The sequence below is a fragment of the Hylobates moloch genome, unplaced genomic scaffold (genome assembly GCF_009828535.3).
Source record: "Hylobates moloch isolate HMO894 unplaced genomic scaffold, HMol_V3 SCAFFOLD_1, whole genome shotgun sequence".
Taxonomy (NCBI): Eukaryota; Metazoa; Chordata; class Mammalia; order Primates; family Hylobatidae; genus Hylobates; species Hylobates moloch.
Window position 1 is genome coordinate 112,444,675 of NW_026652276.1, and position 21,962 is coordinate 112,466,636.

Genomic DNA, 21,962 nt, shown 5'->3' on the forward strand with positions numbered 1-21,962 from the left:
CATTTTTTCACGTGTTTTTTTTTTTTGCTGCATAAATGTCTTCTTTTGAGAAGTGTCTGTTTTTATCCTTCACCCACTTGTTGATGGGGTTGTTTGTTTTTTTCTTGTAAATTTGTTTGAGTTCATTGTAGATTCTGGATATTAGCCCTTTGTCAGATGAGTAGGTTGCAAAAATTTTCTCCCATTCTGTAGGTTGCCTGTTCACTCTGATGGTAGTTTCTTTTGCTGTGCAGAAGCTCTTTAGTTTAATTAGATCCCATTTGTCAATTTTGGCTTTTATTCCCATTGCTTTTGGTGTTTTAGACGTGAAGTCCTTGCCCATGCCTATGTCCTGAATGGTATTGCCTAGGTTTTCTTCTAGGGTTTTTATGGTTTTAGGTCTAACATGTAAGTCTTTAATCCATCTCGAATTAATTTTTCTATAAGGTGTAAGGAAGGGATCCAGCTTTCTACATATTTTTCCAGCACCACTTATTAAGTAGGGAATCTTATCCCCATTGCTTGTTTTTGTCAGGTTTGTCAAAGATCAGATAGTTTTAGGTATGCAGCATTATTTCTGAGGGCTCTGCTCTGTTCCATTGGTCTATATCTCTGTTTTGGAACCAGTATCATGCTTTTTTGGTTACTGTAGCCTTGTAGTATAGTTTGAAGTCAGGTAGCATGATGCCTCCAGCTTTGTTCTTTTGGCTTAGGATTGACTTGGCGATGCGGGCTCCTTTTTGGTTCCATATGAACTTTAAAGTAGTTTTTTCCAATTCTGTGAAGAAAGTCATTGGTAGCTTGATGGGGATGGCATTGAATCTATAAATTACCTTGGGCAGTATGGCCATTTTCACGATATTGATTCTTCCTACCCATGAGCATGGAATGTTCTTCCATTTGTTTGTATCCTCTTTGATTTCATTGAGCAGTGGTTTGTAGTTCTCCTTGAAGAGGTCCTTCACATCCCTTGTAAGTTGGATTCCTAGGTATTTTATTTTCTTTGAAGCAGTTGTGAATGCGAATTCATTCGTGATTTGGCTCTGTGTTTGTCTGTTATTGGTGTATAAGAATGCTTGTGATTTTTGCACATTGATTTTGTATCCTGAGACTTTGCTGAAGTTGCTTATCAGCTTAAGGAGATTTTGGGCTGAGACGATGGGGTTTTCTAGGTATACAATCATGTCATCTGCAAACAGGGACAATTTGACTTCCTCATTTCCTAATTGAATACCCTTTATTTCCTTCTCCTGCCTGATTGCCCTGGACAGAACTTCCAACACTGTGTTGCATAGGAGTGGTGAAAGAGGGCATCACTGTCTTGTGCCAGTTCTCAAAGGGAATGCTTCCAGATTTTGTTCATTTAGTATGACATTGGCTGTGGGTTTGTCATAGATACCTCTTATTGTTTTGAGATACGTCCCATCAATACTTGATTTCTTGAGAGTTTTTAGCATGAAGGGTTGTTGAATTTTGTCAAAGGCCTTTTCTGCATCTACTGAGATAATCATGTGGTTTTTGTCTTTGGTTCTCTTTATATGCTGGATTATATTTATTGATTTTCATATGTTGAACCAGCCTTGCATCCCAGGGATGAAGCCCACTTGAACATGGTGGATAAGCTTTTCGATGTGTTGCTGGATTTGGTTTGCCAGTATTTTATTGAGGATTTTTGCATCAATGTTCATCAAGGATATCAGTCTAAAATTCTCTTTTTTGTTGTGTCTCTGCCAGGCTTTGGTATCAGGATGATGCTGACCTTATAAAATGAGTTAGGGAGAATTCCCTCTTTTTCTATTGATTGGAATAGTTTCAGAAGGAATGGTAGCAGCTCCTCCTTGTAACTCTGGTAGAATTCAGCTGTGAATCCATCTGGTCCTGGACTGCTTTTGGTTGGTAAGCTATGAATTATTGCCTCAAATTCAGAGCCTGTTATTGGTCTGTTCAGAGACTCAACTTCTTCCTGGTTTAGTCTTGGGAGGGCATATGTGTCGAGAAATTTATCCATTTCTTCTAGATGTTCTAGTTTATTTGCGTAGACGTGTTTATAGTATTCTCTGATGGCAGTGTGTATTTCTGTGGGATCAGTGGTGATATCCCCTCTGTCATTTTTTATTGCATCTATTTGATTCTTCTCTATTTTCTTCTTTATTAGTCTTGTTAGTGGTCTATCAATTTTGTTGGTCTTTGCAAAAAACAAGCTCCTGGATTCATTGATTTTTTGAAAGGTTTTTTGTGTCTCTGTTTCCTTCAGTTCTGCTCTCATCTTAGTTATTTCTTGCCTTCTGCTAGCTTTTGAATGTGTTTGCTCTTGCTTCTCTAGCTCTTTTAATTGTGATATTAGGGTGCCAATTTTAGATCTTTCCTGCTTTCTCTTGTGTGGGCATTTAGTGCTATAAATTTCCCTCTACACACTGCTTTGAATTTATCCCAGAGATTCTGGTATGTTGTGTCTTTGTTCTCGCTGGCTTCAAAGAACATCTTTATTTCTGCCTTCATTTCGTTATGTAACCAGTAGTCATTCAGGAGCAGGTTGTTCAGTTGCATGTCATTGAGCGGTTTTGAGTGAGTTTCTTAATCCTGAGTCTAGTTTGATTGCACTGTGGTCTGAGAGAGAGTTTGCTGTAATTTCTGTTATTTTACATTTGCTGAGGAGTGCTTTGCTTCCAACTATGTGGTCAATTTTGGAATAGGTGTGGTGTGGTGCTGAAAAGAATGTGTATTTTGTTGATTTGGGGTGGAGAGTTCTGTAGATGTCTATTAGGTCAGCCTGGTGCAGAGCTGGGTTCAATTCCTGGATATTCTTGTTAACTTTCTGTCTTGTTGATCTGTCTAATGTTGACAGTGGGGTGTTAAATTCTCCCATTATTATTGTGTGGGAGTCTAAGTCTCTTTGTAGGATACCAAGGACTTGCTTTATGAATCTGAGTGCTCCTGTATTGACTGTATATATATTTAGGATAGCTCTTCTTGTTGAATTGATCCCTTTACCATTACGTAATGGCCTTCTTTGTCTCTTTTCATCTTTGCTGGTTTAAAGTCTGTTTTATCCGAGACTAGGATTGCCACCCCTGCCTTTTTTTGTTTTCCGTTTGATTGGTAGATCTTCCTCCATCCCTATTTTGAGTCTATGTGTGTCTCTGCACGTGAGATGGGTTTCCTGAATACAGCACCCTGATGGGTCTTGACTCTTTATCCAATTTGCCAGTCTGTGACCTTTAATTGGAGCATTTAGCCCATTTATATTTAAGCTTAGTATTTTTATGTGTGAATTTGATCCTGTCATTATGATGTTAACTGGTTATTTTGCTCATTAGTTGATGCAGTTTCTTCCTAGCCTTGATGGTCTTTACAATTTGGCATGTTTTCACAGTGGCTGGTACCGGTTCTTCCTTTCCATGTTTAGTGCTTCCTTCAGGAGCTCTTGTAGGGCAGGCCTGGTGGTGACAAAATCTCTCAGCATTTGCTTGTTGTAAAGTATTTTATTTCTCCTTCACTTATGAAGCTTAATTTGGCTGGATATGAAATTCTGGGTTGAAAATTCTTTTCTTTAAGAATGTTGCATATTGTACCCCACTCTCTTCTGGCTTGTAGAGTTTCTGCCGAGAGATCAGCCGTTAGTCTGATGGGTTTCCCTTTGTGGGTAACCTGACCTTTCTCTCTGGCTGCCCTTAACATTTTTTCCTTCATTTCAACTTTGGTGAATCTGACAATTATGTGTCTTGGAGTTGCTCTTCTCGAGGAGTATCTTTGTGGCATTCTCTGTATTTCCTGAATTTGAATGTTGGCCTGCCTTGCTAGATTAGGGAAGTTCTCCTGGATAGCATGCTGCAGAGTGTTTTCCAACTTGGTTCCATTCTCCCCATCACTTCCAGGTACACCAATCAGACATAGATTTGGTCTTTTCACATAGTCCCATATTTCTTGGAGGCTTTGTTCATTTCTTTTTATTCTTTTTTCTGTAAACTTCTCTTCATGCTTCATTTCATTCATTTCGTCTTCCATCACTGATACCCTTTCTTCCAGTTGATCACATAAGCTACTGAGGCTTGTGCATTCATCATGTAGTTCTCATGCCATGGTTTTCAGCTCCATCAGGTACTTTAAGGACTCCTCTGCATTGGTTATTCTAGTTAGCCATTCGTCTAATTTTTTTTCAAGGTTTTCATCTTCTTTGCCATGGGTTCGAACTTCCTCCTTTAGCTCAGAGTAGTTGTTTGACCTTCTGAAGCCTTCCTCTCTCAACTCGTCAAAGTCATTCTCTCTCCAGCTTTGTTCCATTGCTGGTGAGGAGCTGTGTTCCTTTGGAGGAGGAGAGGAACTCTGATTTTTAGAGTTTCCAATTTTTCTGTTCTGTTTTTTCCCCATCTTTGTGGTTTTATCTATCTTTGGTCTTTGATGATGGTGATGTACAGATGGGTTTTTGGTGTGGATGTCCTTTCTGTTTGTTAGTTTTCCTCCTAACAATCAGGACCCTCAGCTGCAGGTCAGTTGGAGTTTGCTGGAGGTCGCTCCAGATCCTGTTTTCCTGGGTATCAGCAGCAGAGGCTGCAGAACAGCAGATATTGGTGAGCAGCAAATGCTACTGCCTGATCATTCCTCTGGAAGTTTTGTCTCAGAGGAGTACCCAGCCATGTGGGGTATCAGTCTGCCCCTACTTGGGGGTGCCTCCCAGTTAGGCTACTGAGGGTTCAGGGACCCACTTGAGGAGGTAGTCTGTCCATTCTCAGATCTCAAGCTGCGTGCTGGGAGAACCACTACTCTCTTCAAATCTGTGAGACAGGGACATTTAAGTCTGCAGAGGTTACTGATGCCTTTTGTTTGGCTGTGCCCTGCCCCCAGAGGTGGAGCCTACAGAGAGAAGCAGGCCTCCTTGAACTGTGGTGGGCTCCACCCAGTTAGAGCTTCCCAGCCGCTTTGTTTGCCTACTCAAGCCTTGGCAATGGTGGGCACCCCTCCCCCAGCCTCACTGCCACCTTGCAGTTTTATCTCAGACTGCTGTGCTAGCAATGAGCAAGGCTCTGTGGGCATAGGGGCCTCTGAGCCAGGTGTGGGATATAATCTCCTGGTGTGCCATTTGTTAAGCCTCTTAGAAAAGCACAGTATTAGGGTGGGAGTAACCTGATTTTCCAGGTGCCATCTGTCACCCCTTTCTTTGACTAGGAAAGGGAATTTCCTGACCCCTTGCACTTCCTGGGTGAGATGATGCCTTGCCCTGCTTTGGCTCACCCATGATGCACTGCACCCACTGTCCTGCATCCACTGTCCAGCACTCCCCAGTGAGATGAACCCAGTACCTCAGTTGGAAATGCAGAAATCACCCATCTTCTGCATTGTTTATGCTGGGAGCTGTAGACTGGAGCTGTTCCTATTTGGCCATCTTGGCTCCACCTCTTCAGTAATTTTTTATCCACTGACTTATTCTGCTTATTGACTATAAATCTTGAGTCATCCATGTTCAGAGTTATGATCAATTTCTGAACCCTATTACAATGGCCATAACATCTGCTGCAATAGTATTAAAGTCTTTCTTCCCAATTTTTAACAAATGTCACAATTTTTTAATTTGGCATTTGCCCAACAGGATGTTTGAGTATAAAAACAGTTTTTAGGCTGGGCACAGTGGCTCACATCTGTAATCCCAGCCCTTTGGGAGGCCAAGGCAGGCAGATCACCTGAGGTGAGGAGTTTGAGGCCAGCCTGAACAACATAGAGAAACCCCGTCTCTACTAAAATTACAAAAAATTAGTCGAGTGTGGTGGTGCATGCCTGTAATCCCAGCTACTTGGGAGGCTGAGGCAGGATAATCACTTGAACCCGGGAGGTGGAAGTTGCGGTGAGCTGAGATCACGCCATTGAACTCCACCCTGGGCAACAAGAGTGAAACTCCATCCCAAAAATATAAAATAAAATAGAACAGTTTTTACTTACCCCCAAAAAAGTGAACCACTAATGTAGTTGTATCTGCCTGACCCTTGCAAGAGTATCTAAAAAAGTATGCTCTTATTCAAATGGGGTGAGAGTGGAAGATTACAGAGCCAACATGTTTGAGCATCCATCATAGCCAACAGGTTTCTAAAATGCTGAGTCATAATTGAAACCATACAAATCAGAGGTAGAACACTTGCACTCCAACATTTTTAACCCTGAGGATACTTCAGTGTCCATTATCCATAGAACTGTGAAAATAATGCACAGAAAAGAAAACTGATAATAATTAAAATTAAACATGATACAATGTATTATTGCTTAAAAATTTATATAAGAGGAAAATATTCTCAAAAACATTTGAGTATCCACAATTTGACCCAGAAAAATTGGCTGGGTAGAAATAATGGTCCATATAGAAAAAATTTTAGCAGCAGAATCTATAATTATGACGTGAAAAGGTCAAGTAATTTTTATTTAAATGTATTGATCCTGATAAAAATAATTCAATTGAATTAAAAATTAGAACATATTAACTTGAATTACTTATGTTTTACAAAATATAAATAAAGGAGTTTAAATGTCACATGTAAGTTTGCTCTGGAAAACACATTCTCAAATAAATAAAATCTGATTTTATTTGATTATTTGACAGTTTGATTTTATCTGTTTATAAATCCATAATAAAATTATTTTGTGTGGTTCAAGTTCTCTAACATAACATAGTATGGTCAAAATGGAAGGGTAAAAATTTCAAGACCAACTTAACATTTGTCATCTTAAATGTACTATAAGAATGTCTTTTAAATTAATTCAGTGATTAGGTTTTTAAGTGCATGGTTTAGGTTATACTGAAGTGTCAAATACCACCCCACCCTAATTTGCAGTAGATTAACAGCATATTTTAACACACATAACAGTGCTGTTGGGAGACCAAGTTGAAAAGGCACCTCCTCTCCACGTGGTCATTTGGGAACTCAGGAACTCCTGCCTTCATAGGATTTAATATCCCATTTGTCTCAGTGTAGCCAGTGCCAAGAGTCATTTGCAGAGAGATTTCAAGTGCTTGAGAGAGACTGGCCTGTAAACTAAAAAGAGATCTCTGTCTGTACACAGGTGGAACTGTAAAACATTCACTCTGGGCCAGGCGTGGTGGCTCACACCTGTAATCCCAGAACTTTGGGAGGCTGAGGCAGGCGGGTCACAAGGTCAGCAGTTCAATACCATCCAGGTTAACACGATGAAACCTCGTCTCTACTAAAAATACAAAAAAATTAGCCAGGTGTGATGGTGGGCACATGTAGTCCCAGCTACTCGGGAGGCTGAGGCAGGAGAATGGCGTGAAACTGGGAGGCAGAGCTTGCAGTGAGCCGAGATCACACCACGGCACTCCAGCCTGGGTGACAGAGTGAGACTCCATCTAAAAACAAAAAAAAACAAAAAAAAAAGAGCTAATATCCAGAATCTACAATGAACTCAAACAAATTTACAAGAAAAAAACAAACAACCCCATCCAAAAGTGGGCAAAGGACATGAACAGACACTTCTCAAAAGAAGACATTTATGCAGCCAAAAAACACATGAAAAAACGCTCATTATAACTGGCCATCAGAGAAATGCAAATGAAAACCACAATGAGATACCATCTCACACCAGTTAGAATGGCCATCATTAAAAAGTCAGGAAACAACAGGTGCTGGAGAGGATGTGGAGAAATAGGAACACTTTTACACTGTTGGTGGGACTGTAAACTAGTTCAACCATTGTGGAAGTCAGTGTGGCGATTCCTCAGGGATCTAGAACTAGAAATACCATTTGACCCAACCATCCCATTACTGGGTATATACCCAAAGGAGTATAAATCATGCTGCTATAAAGACACATGCACTCGTATGTTTATTGTGGCACTATTCACAATAGCAAAGACTTGGAACCAACCCAAATGTCCAACAACGATAGACTGGATTAAGAAAATGTGGCACATATACACCATGGAATACTATGCAGCCATAAAAAATGATGAGTTTATGTCCTTTGTAGGGACATGGATGAAACTGGAAAACATCATTCTCAGTAAACTATTGGAAGGACAAAAAAACCAAACACCGCATGTTCTCACTCATAGGTGGGAACTGAACAATGAGAACTCATGGACACAGGAAGGGGAACATCATACTCTGGGGACTGTTGTGGGGTGGGGGGAGTGGGGAGGGACAGCATTAGGAGATATACCTAATGCTAAATGATGAGTAAATGGGTGAAGCAAACCAACATGGTACATGGATACATATATAACAAACCTGCACATTGTGCACATGTACCCTAAAACCTAAAGAATAATAATAAAATAAAAATAAAAAATAAAAAAATAAAAGACCAGCCTGGTCAATTGTGAAACCCCATCTCTACTAAAAATACAAAAATTAGCTGGGCATGGTGGTGCACACCTGTAGTCCCAGCTACTCAGGAGACTGAGGCAGAAGAATCGCTTGAACCTGGGAGGCATAGATTGCAGGGAGGTGGAGGTTGAGGGGAGCTGAGATTGAGCCACTGCACTCCAGCCCGGGTGACAGAGCAAGACCCTATGTCAAAAAAAAAAAAATCACTGTCTCCCCAGTTTATTGTCACAGAATTCTTCATATCTGTTTTTGCAAGGAAAGAAGACAAGATGAAAAGCTACATTACCTCTGTGAACAAAATGGAGATGCTGGCTTTACTAACGTTGCAGGTGAAAGAGCTGATCAACATCACCAAAGATAATATTATTTTACCTCCACGGTGTGGAATCATGAGAGTAATATCTGTACCTGGTGGCAAGTGCACACCTGTAGTCAGTATTGCTGCTAGTCTTGGTGCAACTTGGCCAAAATTATCTTCCTGATAGATAAATGTGTTCCAGCTCATTTATGCTTCCCTGGGTTCACTAGAAATATAAATAGATCAGGACCCAGGCCATATTTTGTAAACTTATTTAATACTAAATTAAAATTTGAACATGTTCTAAGAATTTTTTTCAATAACCTGTTTATTTTTTATGCCTATAGGAAGAATTGAAATGAACATTTAATTTCAAATTTGGACAAAATAAAACACCAAACACTGTTTTTTCATTAAAGTAGTAAAGAAAGTTTGTTTATATCTTTCAAACTTTGTCTTAAATTCACTTTTATCTTAAAATGGAAGCTTTCTTTGAAAATTACATATTCTAGTAGTAGGCTTTCTGCCCACGGATGGAAAGTTATTAACTATTCCCCAATAAGGAAGGATCTTCTAAAATGGGGCTAAAATACATGAAATAAGTGGTTTCCAATAGCTGCTGCAACTTTGCCAAGTCCATGTCAAAAAATTACATGTATGGATTTATTTCCTGACCCTTAATTATATTCCATTAATGTGTATGTATTGATCTTGTATCCTACAACTTTGCAGAATTTGATTATTAGTGTTAACAGTTTTATGATTATTACTTAGGATTTTAATTATATGTATGAAATTATAACATCTGTATATAAAAATAAGATTTTTCTTTTCCAATTGAAGTGTTTCTTTTTTTGTATTGCCCAATTATTCTGGCCTGATTTCTGTTACAATATTGATCAGAAGTGATGAATGCAGGTATCCTTGTCTCATTCCTGATCTTAGGGAGAAAGCATTTAGTCTTTCATCATTGCATATAATAGTAGTTTTGAGTTTTTTACATGTACCTTTTATTATGTTGAGGAAGTATTAGTCTATATCTAGTTTACTAAGTGCTCTTATCATAACAGACTTTTGGATTATCTCAAATTTTTTCTCTATCAATTGAGATAATTGTGTTTTTCTAAAATTAATTCTATTGAGTTGGTATATTGCATTGATTGATTGCAGTTTTTAAAGAGTTTCAGAAAAATTGGAGTTACAGCTTTTAATGTTTAAAACAATTTATCAGTGAAGCCATCTGGTTCTGGACTTTGTTAGTGTGTTTTTATTACTTATGCAGTCTTTTACTTGTTACAGTTTGCATTCAAGTTATTCAGAGAAATAGAAGCAACAGAATAAATATCTACATCTATATCTTAGTATGTTTGTTCATCTATGTATATATGTTAATATATGGGACAGAGTCCTTAAGAGTTGCCATGGTGGTGTCTGGGCAGGGGGCCCTCGTCAGCCATCTCTGGGCTGATTTGGAAAACCCTCTGCTTCTCCATTCACCTCATTTCAATGCTGGCCCTTGTTGGCAGCAGCAAGCTTCTTCCCCTCACCAAAGGAAACAGAGCGTTACCCCATTAACACCTTTCTGCCAATCTTCTGTGTGGAGCTCGGCAAAGACAGTAACTGGCAGACAGACCTGGAAGCCTCAGAGCTATTCCTGGCCATCACTGCTGCTCCTTATACCCCATGCAGCCTTCTGCTCCCCAGATCAAGCATAGACTTATGTCTACACAGACCTTCAGCCTTGGAAGGCACCAGATAACAGCTCTAGGGCTCAGAACAATCATTGGGGTAGATGGGTACCACACCAGCACTTGCCTCCCTACTTTGCCAGCCATGACCTCATGTGTAAACATCATGAACCACCAGGACTCTAACCTCCCAACAATCTGTTCCTGCTCAGAATGGGCCAGCCCCATATGACATTCCCCTACACACAAAATTTGACATTATATATGTATCCTTTTTTATTTTGCTTATTTTTATAATGTCTTCAAGGTTCATCCATGTTGCAGCATGTATCAGCATTGCTTTTTTTTTTTTTTTGAGATGGAGTTTCACTCAGGGTGGAATGCACAGCAATGCAATCATGACTCACAGCTGCCTCAAACTGTCCAGGCTCAGGTGATTCTTCAGGCTTAGATGATCCTCCCCCACAACAGGCACACACCATCAAGCCCGGCAAATTTTCGTACTTTCTGTAGAGATGAGATTTTGCCATGTTGCCCAGGCTGGTTTGAAACTCCTAGGCTTAAGAGATCCTCTCATCTTTGCCTCCCAAAGTTCTGGGATTATAAGCATGAGCCACTGCACTCATCAGCATTGTACTCATTTTAAGGCTAAATAATACTGCATTGTGTGTATATATCATATTTTCTTTATCTGTTTATTTCTTAGAAGATGTCTGGGTTTGTTTTTACATTTTGTACTGTAAATGATGCTTCCATAAAAATTGATGTGAAAGTATCAGTGCATAAGCGAATAAAATTTAAAACCTGAACACATCTCTGCATACAGTTCTTAGATTGAATAACAGGCCAGCCATGGTGGCTCACGCCTGTAATCCCAGAATTTTGGGAGGCTGGGGCGGGCATATCACTTAAGCTCAGGAGTTTGAGACCAGCCTAGGCAACATGGCAAAACCCTGTCTCTACTAAAAATACAAAAATTCACCAGGTGTAGTGGTGCATGCCTGTAGTCCCAGCTATTTGGGAGACTGAGGCACAAGAATTGCTTAAGCCCTGGAGGCAGAGGTTGCAGCTTAAGTCCCTGCTTTTAATTATTTTGGATATACGCCTGTAATGGAGTTGCTGGAACATATGGTAATTCTACATAGAACTTTCTGATAAACTGCCAGGCTATTTTTCATAGTCAATAAATCATTTTATATTCTCACCAGCAATGCACCAGGGTTCCACTTCCTCCACATCCTAGTCAATACTGGTTTTCATTTTTGTTTTATTTTGTATATAGCCACTCCAGTGGTGTAAAGTGATATCTCTTTGTGGTTTTGCATCCTAAAGGGGCAAGCTACTTGATCATGATGGATTATCTTTTTGATGTGCTGCTGAATTCGGTTTGCAAGTATTTTATTGAGAATTTTTGCACTGATGTTCATCAAGTGGCCTAGTTTTCTATTTTTGTTGTGTCTTTGCCAGGTTTTAGTGTCAAGATGATGCTGGCCTCATAGAATGAGCTGGAGAGGAGACTCTCCTCAATTTTTTGGGATAGTTTCTGTAGGAATTGTACCAGCCCTTTGTACATTCGGTAGAATGTGGCTGTAAATCTATAAGGTCTGGGACTTTTTTTGATTGATGAGCTATTTATTACTGATTCAATTTCAAAGCTTGTTATTGGCCTGTTCAGAGAACCAATGTCTTCCTGGCTCAGTCTTGGGGGGGCTTGCGTGTTCAGGAATGTATCTATCTCTTCTAAATTTTCCAGTTTGCGTGTATAGAGGTGTTCATAGTAGTAATACTGACCCCACAGAAATAAAACAACCATCAGAAACCACTAAAGTTTTAACACTTATTTTTATGTCTGGAATGCATTTTTATTTGGTTTTTGTACATGGAATGTGATAAAAATTCAACTTTTTTTTTTTTGAGATGGAGTTTTGCATCACCCAGGCTGGAGTGCAATGGTGCAATCTTGGCTCACTGCAACCTCCACCTCTGTGGTTCAAGCTATCTCCTCCTTCAACCTCCAAAGTGGCTGTGATTGCAGATGCCTGCCACCACACACAGCTATTTTTTGTATTCTTAGTAGAGATAGGATTTCACTATGTTGGCCAACCTCAGGTTTCACCTAACCTCAGGTGATCTGCCTGCCTCAGCCTCCCAGAGTGCTGAGATTACAAGCGTGAGCCACCATGCCCAGCCAACTTTACTGTTTTAAATGTGGACTTGTTTTCCCAGTATCACTTGTTGAACAAACTGTCCTTTCCTTTACATAATGGTTTAGGCATGCTTATCAAAAGGCAATTAGTAATTTATGCAAAGGTTTTTTTGGATTATCTATTCTGGGGTTTTTTTGGTCTTTATACTTGTTCTTCTGCCAGTATCAAACTGTTTTAATTATAATAGCTTTGTGTGTTCTGAAATTTAAAATTGTGAGCCCCTAACTTTTTTCTTTTTTTTAAGATTATTTCAGCCATTCAGGGTACCTTCAAATTCCATATGACTTTTAGAATGGGCTATTCTGTTTATAGAGACAAAATAGTTGGAAAAAAATAAAAATTGGGATTACATTACATCTGTACACTACTTTGGGTAGTATTGTCATCTTAACATGATTAAGTCTTCCAGTCCATGAACATGGAATTCCTTGCCACTTATTTAAGTCTTTTTCAGTTTATTTCAGAAATATTCTGATCCTGTAGTTTTCATTGCACAGTTCTTTTACCTCCTTATTAAATTTATTGCTAAACATTATATTTTTAAGGTTGTTGCAAACAACTGTTTTCCTCATTTCCTTTCAAATTGCTCATTGTTGGTATATGGAAATGCAGTTGATGTTGTAGAAATAATTATTTTGTCTTTCAAATCTAGATTAGCAATTCATTCAGAATAAATATGCTGTATACATTGGTAGTCATTTAAATTGTTCCAATAAGCTAACCAATTTCAGCATGTTCTTAATATGTAAAAACGTTAAATTGTGTTTTATTTTCACTAACTCTCATCTGTCATTCACTCACCCAGAATTACATTACTCCACACATAGAACTTCCATTTCTGTAAAGTCCCTGGTAATTCTATTTCTCCCTGTATCTTTCAATCTTTAGCAATCCCACAACACAAAACAACCAAAGTTAGTCTTCATGTCAAAAATCTTCAGTGGATCTTTTTCATCAAAGGATTGTTTAGTGCAACATTTAATGGAAAAGATGCATGCTGCTGAGATATACTTCTCCAAAAGTCTCTTAGAGTTGTTGTTTTGTTATTTATTACATGACATATCTGTCCTATCCCAGGTTATTTTTCAAAGATTTTTGTACACAAATAGCCTGGAAAGAAGGGTAGTCATTTTTATCTTCAGGTAAATGACAGATAAATTACTCAACTAATGCAATAAAGACAATTTTTCTCTGTGAGGCAAAAGTTGGACAGGTTTGCATGTAACCTACTTTAAAAAGATTGGAGCTTCTTAATATTAAGATTGCTCAGCTGTGACACAAGTCTTTCCCATGTGCAATGACCTTTTTGAAATCCCTCTAAAAAAATGTAGTATGGACAAATACAAATATGACGCTTTGGCCTTCAGTTATACAGTAAATAGTAGGGATTTTTGTCATACTTCACTGTCTCATGCCTTCTACCAGCATCCATAAAACTGGAAGGTTAAGGTGGGGTGGAGCCAAGATGGCCAAATAAGAACAGCTTCAGTCTTCAGCTCCCAGCATAAGCGATGCAGAAGATGGGTGACTTCTGCATTTCCAACTGAGGTACCGGGTTCATCTCACTGGGGAGTGTCAGACAGTGGGTGCAGTGCACTGAGAATGAGCCAAAGCAGGATGAGGCATCGCCTCACACAGGAAGTGCAAGGGGTCAGGGAATTCCCTTTCCTAGTCAAAGAAATGGGTGACAGATGGCACCTGGAAAATCGGGTCACGCTCACCCTAATACTGCACTTTTCCAATGGTCTTAGCAAACGGCACACCAGGAGATTATATCCTGTGCCTGGCTCGGAGCGTCCTATGCCCACAGAGCCTCGCTTATTGCTAGCACATCAGTCTGAGATCCAACTGCAAGGCGGTAGGGAGGCTGGCAGAGGGGCGACCACCATTGCTAAGGCTTGAGTAGGTGAACAAAGCAGCCAGGAAGCTCAAACTGGGTGGAGCCCACTGCAGCTCAAGGAGGCCTGCCTGCCTCTGTAGACTCCACCTCTGGGGGCAGGGCATAGCCAAACAAAAGGCAGCAGAAACCTCTGCAGACTTAAATGTCTCTCTCTGACAGCTTTGAAGAGAGTAGTGGTTCTCCCAGCACACAGCTTGAGATCTGAGAACAGGCAGACTGCCTCCTCAAGTGGGTCCCTGAGCTCCGAGTAGCCTAACTGGGAGGCAACCCCCAGTAGGGGCAGACTGACACCTCACACAGCCGGGTATTCCTCTGAGACAAAACTTCCAGAGGAACGATCAGGCAGCAGCATTTGCAGTTCACCAGTATCCGCTGTTCTGCAGCCACTGCTGCTGATACCCAGGCAAACAGCATCTGGAGTGGACCTCCAGCAAACTCCAACAGACCTGCAGCTGAGGGTTCTGACAGAGGGAAAACTAACAAACAGAAAGGACATCCTCACCAAAGCCCCATCTGTACATCACCATCATATCCTGAAGAACGGAATCATATCCTGAAGGATCAAAACCTAAAGAATATATTAAAGTAATGCAGGTTGCATACTAAAATGAGCAGAGCAGTAGGTCATCTGCAGATCACAAGACCCTGATCTGAGAATGGGAAAACTTAGAGAGGTCCTTTGACAGTGCCTAGCCAAATAAATGAGGACTGTATCAAAATCCCTGTGGCAACACCATCCATGTTAACTGGGTTGTTTGGCCAGAGGGATCTTCGAAAGCAAATAGTTATTGAGGGTCAGGATGTAATGGTATACAGAAAAACGCATCCTTTAGATCTAATACTGAGAACCATTTAGTTCCCTCAGGTATAGGGATTAGGTACCACTGCATGGATTGGAACTCCAGCTTCATTAATGAGGCAAGGTGCTGAACTAGCCTTCATTCCCTCTAGGTTTTTGCACTCCTAATATTGGGGTGTTGCAGGAGCTGTTACAGGGTTTGAGGTGGCCCCACATTGTCAGGTTATTAGTAATGGCTTCTAGCCATTTCCTATCTTCTGGCTTTAGGGGCTATTGTCTCTGTTAGGAAAAGAAGTGGGATCCTTAAGATGGATCCAAACTGGCCAGTTATAGCTTGACCAATTCTTCACTGCGTTGTCCACACTTCTGGATTAATATTAGCTTCCACCAGCAGGAGACAAAGAGTTTGTCCTGGGGCTATAAAGATGCTGGCCCCCATGTGAGCTAAAATATCTCTACCTAATAAAGGAATAGGACTTTCAGCCATGATTAAAAAGGCATGTGTAAATAATAGGCCCCCCAAACTACAACTAATAAGTTGAGAAAAATATCAGGTTAGCACCTTTCCTGAGACACCCATCATGGTTATGCTACAAGGACAGGGGAGGCCTGGACTAGAGAGGAGAAGAGAAAGGCTACCTCCAGTGTCTATGAGGTCCACCCTCCTTTCTTCAATTTCTATAATCACCTGGGGTTCTTATGCAGTAATGGCATTTTGAGCCACTGGAGCCAGGAATTTGATCCCCAGGACCTATCAGTCCTGTTGGACTGTGAGACTGGTTCTGAATCCAGTGACCTCCATCTCTGGGGGCAGTCCAATCTCCAGTGATTCCCACCACAAGCTGCACAAGGTCAAGATGGCTTCTTCTTGCTGCCTGGGCACTCTTTCCTAAAGTGCCCTGAGTTGCCACACCAGTAGCAACTAGTACATGCACCTTGGGGATCCTGGGCTTTGCAAGTCTGAAACGCAGCTATATCCTTCTCTTGTGCTTTTTCTCTTTCTCTTGAGCCTTCTCCTTGCCCCTATTAGAAAAGACTGAGGTGGCTATCCCTAGGAGGTTTTCCAAGGTGCTATCTGGTCCTACAGCTTGTTTTTGCAGTTTTCTTCTAATATTGGGAACTGCCAGTGTAATAAACTTGCCCTTTAGGATAAGGATGAGCTCTCAACTGAATTAGGGGATAAGGAGGTATGTTTTATTAGTGAGTCTCTCAGCCTTTCCATAAAGCCTGAGGGATTCTCATCTGGCTTTTGGTCTATCACAAACAGTTTAGAGTGATTCAGAAGTTTGGCCCTAGTTCTTTGTAGGCCCTCTAATACGCACATTACAAAATGTTTTCTTTTCCATTCATCTATGGAGTCATTGGAGTTCCAATCAGGGTTATAAAGAGGTACTGCCTTTCTATTGGAAATGATGGTTCCCCTAACTCTTCACCTTTCCTATTTTCTCTTTTTCTTTTTGGACTACTACAGCAGGCGCATTGCTCATCTCCAAAATTCTCTGCTACCTGCAGAGCTATTTTTCAGCTGTGGCTAGGGTTTTGGCTTAGGCACAGCATAACCTCCCTTCGTGAGAGGTCATACACCTGAGTTAAATTTTGGAAAGCTTCAATATACCTATCGGGGTCATCAGAAAATTGGCCTAAGTCTCCCTTTATTTGCCTAAGGTCCTGGTCCTGCAATGTGAAAGGAGCTTGAATCCTAATGGCATCACCTCCATTGGACAGTTTCTGTAAGGATAAGATTGAAGCTGGGGGAGTGGGGAGTTTTGGAAATGGTGGAGCTGGAGGAGCTGATGGTGTGGTTGGAGGGGGCCCAAAATGAGGGGAACAAGAAGGGCCCAGACACTCTATAGCTCCCTCAGATGATTCCCCTGGAAGTTTATTCTCTAGTTTTGGACAATCTCTTTTTTGGGCCTGCCTGATATGACTGCTAAAAGTGCTGAGTTGATTGTTCAATGTTTGCAAAGGTCTAGGTTGTCTTGCCGGGAAAAGAACACCTATACATAGGGAATCTTGGACCATTTCCCCTCCCATCTACAGGAAAGATCTAACTGTTAGGTGGTATTAAAACCAAGGCTTCCCTCCATGGGCCAGGCTGGTTCAAGATGGTAAGAAGGCCAAACCCTTGCACAAAACAAAATCAGCTGGTTTAAAAACAAAAAAAAAACCTCTTTGGGTCAAAGGCATCCCAATGCTTCAGAATGCACTCCAGAGTAGTACAGGTCGAGGATGATCTGTTACCCATCTAGAAAGATAAGTGAGAAAAAGTCTTCTGTTTAGTCTCCTTTCTTTTCTTTGGAATGGCCAAGTGTGGAGGGGAAGACAGTGGGGTGTCCCCCAAACTGTTCGTCCTCGTTGGTCCCCTGAGCCACAGCACTTGATAAAGGATGCAGGTGTGACACTCAGCCATGGATCCGGAGGAGCTAAGCAATGGGGTAAGTCATGCTTACCCATACTATTATAGCCCTTTATTGGTGATTTGCCTTTGATTTCCTTGGTTTATGTGATCTGTGTGGCTCCCCAATAGATAAATCTCAGGAAAGACTATGTACCAGTTGTATTTGGGCAAGGCTCCTTTAATGGAGGAAATGTACTGGATTGAACTCTATCTTCTGCTATTATGGCCTGGACTATGGTATTTATTCTTAGGCAGTGACTCTGGTTAAACTTCTGGACATAAAATCCCCTATTTAAGTACAATTTTTTTTTTTTCTTGAGATGGAGTCTTCTCTGTTGCCCTGGCTGGAGTGCAGTGGTGCTATCTCGGCTCACTGCAAGCTCCGTCTCCCGGGTTCATGCCATTCTCCTGCCTCAGCCTCCTGAGTAGCTGGGACTACAGGCACCCGCCACCATGCCTGGCTAAATTTTTGTATTTTTTTTAAGTAGAGACAGGGTTTCACTATGTTAGCTAGGATGGTCTCAATCTCCTGACCTCGTGATCCGCCCGCCTTGGCCTCCCAAAGTGCTAGGATTACAGGCGTGAGCCACTGTGCCCAGCCTTTAATCTCTCTTGAGTTATATTTTTTACATGGTGAGAGATAGGGGTCCAGTTTTCTTCTTCTGAATATGACTAACCAGTTTTCCCCTGTACCATTTATTGGATAGGGGATTATTTCCCTTGGTTTATTTCTGTTGACTTTGTCACAAATATGTTGATTGTAGAAGTGTAGCTTTTTTTTCTGGGCTCTCTCATCTGTTTCATTGGCCTATATGTATATTTTTGTACCAGAACCATGCTGTATTGGTTACTGTAGCTTGTGGTACAATCTGAAGTTAGGTAATGTGTGACCTCCAGGATTATTGTTTTTGTTTAAACTTGCTGTGGTTATTTGGGCTCTTTTATTATTCCATATGAATTTTAAAACAGTTTACTTCTTCTAAACCTATAAAATATGGCATTGAAGGCTGAGCACAGTGGCTCATGCATGTAATCCCAGTGTTTTTGGAGGCTGAGGTAGGCAGATCACTTAAGATCAGGAGTTCAAGACCAGACCCTAGCCAACATGGTGAAACCCCATCCATACTAAAAATACAAAAAATTAGCCAGGTGTAATGGTGTGTGCCTGTAGACCCAGCTACTCCAGAGGCTGAGACAGAAGAATTGCTTGAACCTGGGAGGTGAGAGGTTGCAATGAGCCAAGACAGAGTGTACTGTTACACAGCAAGCACTGTCATGTTTGTTTGCTGCACTTATATATAAAAACATCATCCTGGCCAGGTACAGTGGCTCACGCATGTAATCCCAGCACTTTGGGAGGCCAAGGGGGGCAGATCACAAGGTGAGGAGTTTGAGACCAGCCTGGCCAACATAGTGAAACCCCATCTCTACTAAAAATACAAAAAAATTAGCTGGGCTTGGTGGTGGGTGCCTGTAATCCCAGCTACTTGGGAGGCTGAGGCAGGAGAATCGCTTGAACCTGGGAGGCAGAGGTTGCAGTGAGCCGAGATCATGCCACTGCACTCCAGCCTAGGCAACAGTGCAAGACTCTGTCTCAAAAAAAAAAAAAAATTCTGACTTATGAAGCCTCCCTAGTACATACCCGAACAAACTGGCTTAACACATAAATTTACTTATGTCAATTAAAAAATCTGAAAGCAGCTGGGCACAGTGGCTCACGTCTGTAATTCCAGCATTTTGGGAGGCCGAGGCAGGTGGATCACGACGTCAGGAGTTCAAAACCATCCTGGCCAACAAGGCAAAACCCCGTCTCTACTAAAAATTCAAAAATTAGCAGGGTGTGGTGGTGGGCACCTGTAATCCCGGCTACTCAGGAGGCTGAGGTAGGAGAATTGCTTGAACCCGGGAGGTGGAGGTTACAATGAGCCAAGATCATGCCATTGCACTCCAGCCTGGGTGAAAAGAACAAGCCTACGTCACAAAAAAAAAAAAAAAAAATCTAAAAGCAGCAATAACTAAATACAAGTAGGCTTACAGCCCAGTGCAGTGGCTGACACCTGTAATCCCAGCACTTTGGGAGACCAAGGCAGGCAAATCACCTGAGGTTGGGAGTTCGAGGCAACCTGACCAACATGAAGAAACCCTGTCTCTACTAATAGTACAAAGTTAGGCCTGGTGGCACATGCCTGTAATCCCAGCTACTCGGGAGGCCAAGGCAGGAGAATCACTTGAACCCAGGAGGTGGAGGCTGCGGTGAGCCAAGATCATGCCATTGCACTCCATCCTGGGCAACAAGAGTGAAATTCCATCTCAAAAGTTGGCTTATATAGGGTTCTCCAAGTAAAATAACAAAATGGGATGTTCTAACTAAATAAAATACACTAATTGTGCAATTACATCTAAAAATTTTGTGTGCACTAAATTTTATAAAAATAATTCTTATAATCCCTGATGAGCTCACATAATGAATACTTCAAAAACTGTAAAACAAAATAATTATAAGAAAAAAAACCCTTCCTACCTACCTTCCTTCCTTCCTTCCTTCCTTCCTCCCACCCTCCCTTCTTTCTTTCTTTCTTTCTTTTTCTTCTTTTTCTTTTCTTCCCTCTGTGGCCCAGGCTAGAGTACACTCGGCTCGCTGCAGACTCCCTGCATCTGGCTCCCGTGATTCTCCTGCCCTGGACTGTGGGCTGCCTGGGATTGCCGGTGCGCGCCACCACCCCTCCCAGGTTTTTCTCCTTTGGCTGGAGGCACGGTTTCACCATGTCGGCCAGGCTGGTCTCCAGCTCCTGACCTCCAGTGGTCTGCCCGCCTCGGCCTCTAGAGGTGCTGGGACTGCAGAGAGAGGTGGCTCACTCGGTGCTCGGTGTTGCCCGGGCTGCAGTGCGGTGGCGTGGTCTTGGCTCGCTGCAGCCTCCGCCTCACAGCCGCCTGCCTTCGCCTCTCAGGGTGCTGGGATTGCAGCCTCTGCCCAGCCGCCACCCCGTCTGGGAGGTGGAGAGCGTCTCTGCCTGGCCGCCCATTGTCTGGGTTATGAGGAGCTCCTCTGCCCGGCCACCCTGTCTGGGAGGTGAGGAGTGCCTCTGCCCAGCCGCCACCCCGTCTAGGAAGTGAGGAACGTCTCTGCCTGGCCGCCCATCATGTGGGATGTGAGGAGCGCCTCTCCCCGGCTGCCCATCTTCTGGGATGTGAGGAGCAATTCTGCCCGGCTGCCACCATGTTTGGGAAGTGAGGAGCACATCTGCCCGGCCGCCCCATCTGGGAAGTGAGGAGCGCCTCTGCCCGGCCGCCCCGTCTGGGAAGTGAGGAGCGCCTCTGCCTGGCTGCCCTGTCTAGGAAGTGAGGAGCACCTCTGCCCAGCCACCCATTGTCTGGGATGTGAGGAGTGCCTCTGCCTGGCCACCCCGTCTGGGAAGTGAGGATCCCCTCTGCCCGGCCGCCACCCCATCTAGGAAGTGAGGAGCGTCTCTGCCCGGCCACCCTGTCTGGGAAGTGAGGAGCACCTCTGCCTGGCCACCCCATCTGGGATGTGGGGAGCGCCTCTGCCCAGCCACCCCGTCTGGGAGGTCTACCACAGAGGCCAGAAGCAATGTGGGGGCTGGACGTGGTGGCTCATGCCTGTAGTCCCAGTACTCTGGGAGGCCGAGGTGGGTTGATCACTTGAGGCTAGGAGTTCAAGACCAGCCTGGCCAATATTGAGAAACATATGAAAAATACAACTGACCAACCAACCAACCCAGCGACAACAAAACAGGTCTACCCTGGAGTCATACTCTAATTTTTTCTATTTTCCTCCCTTTCTGATCCTTTATCCCACTTTCTTTTTCTTCCTCTTCCTTCTCCTTCTTCGTCAAATAGAAGATTGAGTTATTATCATTAATCCATACAAAGTCCCTCTCTTTTATTTTCTTTAATTCCCACCCCCCATCTCTATTCCCCATCTTCCCATGTGCAACCTTCCTAATATGTTTGATATGCATCTTTTTGTTTGTATGTACTTTTAGAAAATGTTTATTGTTTTGTGTGCAAAAAATAATAATAATAAAAAAGAAAGAAAAAAAAATTATGGGTCTAGCATGAGTACCAGGCAAGTAAAACAGAGAAATTGCCTGGGGAGGTTATGAACCATAAGCCATAAGATCTTATAGTCATGAATTCAATACAAGCAGCGTATCGAGTTGCCTTACACATATTTGAGGTTTTTAGTTTTCCAGTAAATTAGTCACCTTATTAAAATAATTTTTTCCTCATTTTTAGACAGAACTGGATTGTCTGTAATACAAAGAATAAATGCTAGAGGTGAAGACCTCATTTACCCTGATGTCATTATTACATATTGTATGTCTGTATCAAAATATGGCATATA